This window comes from Corvus brachyrhynchos, unplaced genomic scaffold (assembly GCF_000691975.1).
Source record: "Corvus brachyrhynchos isolate BGI_N302 unplaced genomic scaffold, ASM69197v1 scaffold14, whole genome shotgun sequence".
NCBI lineage: Eukaryota > Metazoa > Chordata > Aves > Passeriformes > Corvidae > Corvus > Corvus brachyrhynchos.
In genome coordinates this window covers 17,166,772-17,170,051 of record NW_008239110.1, presented here as the reverse complement: position 1 = coordinate 17,170,051, position 3,280 = coordinate 17,166,772, and the positions used below count along the sequence as shown (strand labels likewise).

Below are 3,280 nucleotides of genomic sequence, written 5' to 3'. Positions count from 1 at the left end.
TGTTTTCTGTTAACATCAGAGAGTTTATAATTAGATATGGTATTTTTTCCTTATTTTCTTCTCTAACAGACACTGCTCATAGTTGTGCCACCAGATTAATGTGGAGACTACAGGATGAACATTATAGAAGTGTCATTTAGGTAATGCCAAGAAGCAAAGTGGCGCAAGAGTTGTGCAAACAGCCATTTTGACTACAGATTTATAGACAGCAGCTCCTACACTGCAGCCTTTCTATCTGTTAAACAGTGCGGAGGTTGTATCAGCACTTTAAAGAAATTTTGCATATTCAGTGCAACAACAGATTGGTAACAGTTCTTATCACTGTGGCACCTACACAAAATTTAGATACAAACTCAGAGGAGTGGAAAGGGGATCGACAAAAATATTTGAAACTACATTAATAGCTTTTCTCTAGTGCTAGTACAGCAGAGTACATGTCCCAAAAATGTTGTTTTTTCCACCTGAATATGAGGAAAACCTTTACTGTGAGGGTGGTTGTGGAATTTCCCTCAATGGATATTCAAGAAATATCCTGTGCAATGTGCTCTAGGATGACCCTGCTAACCAGGGAGGTTGGATCAGATGACCCACTGTGGTCCCTTCGAACTTCACCCATTCTTTGAAAATCAGAGGACTATGAAAATCACCACCTGACATGCTGCATACAGAATGACACAGACTTCATTTAGTCACCCAGATGTTTCATTACTCTGCTTAAGAAATTGTCTACATCCTTCTCCTCTTTAGGACCTGTTTGTCCCACAATAAGAGTTCAGGAAAAGCACACACCAAAAAATGCATTACATTTTATTTTGTTTAAAGAAAAGCAACATAGATTTTTAATTTAATGAAACTGCGAGGCCATTTACTTTTCCAAAACTGCAGATCAGAGAAACAAAGTTTGTCATAAGGCAGAAGATTTCTCCAGAAAACAAATGGCCTAAAACCAGTGTGAGAAGAAACACGGATGTAAATAAAGCTCTGGGATTCTGAGCAGAGAATCTTGCTGAGGAAAGAGGAAGAAAGCAGTTCCTTTGAAGCCTTCCTGAATTTTCTAATCTAGGGAAAGTTCATTGCAGGCATTTCCACTGGTTTTAGCAACACTGGAAACCTCTTAATGAAGACAAGATTGTTGCAGGGGCAGTTGGTTTTAGTACTGTGTCAATTACATTTGCTCAGCCCAATGGTATCAAATACTGGCAGCCACACAAGTACTGGCAATGACAGACAGCAGCTGGGATGGTGCAAATTTAGGAAGCCTCTGAAAGCAGCAGAGACCAAGTGTCTCCTGTTGCACCCGTAAGTTAAGTCTTTTACAGTATAGTTACTGTTTTTAGACATGCATGGGAAGCTGCTGTATTATTTTCTGGAGAAACTGGCACATATTCTACTATCGTTCTTCATGCTTAGTGATATTAGAGCATCTGAGGAATGAATGAGGAAAGATCAGACACAGAGTTTTAGAGTCTGTTCTGCATATGGAAAGTATCTAGAGGTAAAACCCTGACCCATTAGTGCTGTGGTAATTGTAGCATCTGCTGTATCAAGTTAAAAAATGCAGTGACTGGTTATCCCGAAAAAGAAAAATGATACTCCATCTCCTCTTTGAGAGAGTCAAAGGCTTTTTTAATGCTGTTTTTGAATTTGGAGCAAGAGATACTAAAAATAATTCATCACCTTTATTTAAATTATGCAATGTAATACATAAAACATGAAGATTACAACATCAAGCAGTATAGCTGGAACAAATTAAAACTGCTTGTGCATATGCATTATCATTCCTTCTTTTAATTACTGGTCCCTAACCTCTTTCAGTGGATGTAGAATGAACAATATGGAATTAAACACAGATATCTAATAGTGTCTGCTCTCTATTCATTGCCAACTCATTGCTTCTCAGTGCTTATATTAATTTCCTTTAAGAGCACTCCTATGAGCTGCATGGTTGCATTTACTTCTGAAGCAGTAAGATTAAAAAAAAATATTAATCAGTGTCAAATAGGACTTGATTTCTTGATGTTGCGCATTATGAAATACATAGAATATTTATGGTGTATTGCCTGTTGGCTTATTTTTCACTAGTAAGCTACCCTAAACGAAACCTCAGCATCTTAGGATTGGCATTGTGAAAACACATCCCTCAACCTCTTCACAAAAAATCAGATTAAAACTATGTGTTACATGGCATCACACAAAGATTTTTGAGACAGAAAACTTGGTCTCTTACAATTTCTTCAGAATTCTGTAATGAACAGTCAGCAACCTCAGTCATGATCCTGTTCCCTGCCTTCTAATTTTCCTAGAAATTACACAGGGATTACATATAAAATGCTTCATTTTACTGTACAGCTCTGCTCCTAAGTAGAAAAGTCTATTCTGCGCACTGCAAAAAAAAGGCATGGCATGCCTTCATGCATGAAGGTTAGGTGAGAAGCCTGAAGTTAACTTTAGGTTATAATGCACAAAAGGGATGAACTTGTACAAGCCACATATATCATGTGCTGGATTTTGCAAAATCAGTATGACTGCACACAATCTAAATAATTTTCGGTTTCCACAGCACTTCCAGGGCCTGCAGCCTGTGCAGCACAGCAGCTGCCATGAGGTTTGTCAAATCCAGTCCTTTCAGCAGTCAGCATCCACACACACATCCCAACACCTTCGGCAAGTGAAAGTCAACCCCCACTAGAAAATTCAGGTTGTAAGGCCTCTCACTTAACCTCCTGCGCAACAGCAAGGCCAGCTGCGTGGTCAGTCCAGGTTGCTCAGGAGCGTCTGTTTAGGAGTGGAAATCCCTGAGGAACCCACTCCCACGGCCCAGCTGTCCACAGCATGAATAACTTTTTCCTTACACCCAGCCTGACGCTCTCATTTCACCTCACTCCCTAGAAAATTCAGGTTGTAAGGCCTCTCACTTAACCTCCTGCGCAACAGCAAGGCCAGCTGCGTGGTCAGTCCAGGTTGCTCAGGAGCGTCTGTTTAGGAGTGGAAATCCCTGAGGAACCCACTCCCACGGCCCAGCTGTCCACAGCATGAATAACTTTTTCCTTACACCCAGCCTGACGCTCTCATTTCACCTCACTCCCGTTGTCCCTCAGCAGGACACTGAAGCCCCTGGCTGCCTCTTCTCGACCAGGTCCCCACGAGCGCTGATTCCTTCCGCAGGCCGCGGCAGTCCCGACCCTCCACCTCCCTTCCCGCACGGGAGGGTCTCTCCGGCCCGGCCACCTCGGGGATCCCGCCGGGCTCCCGCTGGTGCAGCCGTTCCACACGCGCGCGA

General features: G+C 42.2%; 1 long non-coding RNA gene across 1 annotated transcript; it reads right to left on the bottom strand.

The window, feature by feature from the left end:
- Positions 1-790: 790 nt before the first annotated feature.
- Positions 791-3,274, bottom strand: LOC108447981. The gene is made up of 2 exons (XR_001863724.1): positions 3,078-3,274; positions 791-2,877 (listed from the first exon to the last, which is right to left on the bottom strand). It is a non-coding gene; the product is annotated as an uncharacterized LOC108447981 (long non-coding RNA).
- Positions 3,275-3,280: the final 6 nt, after the last annotated feature.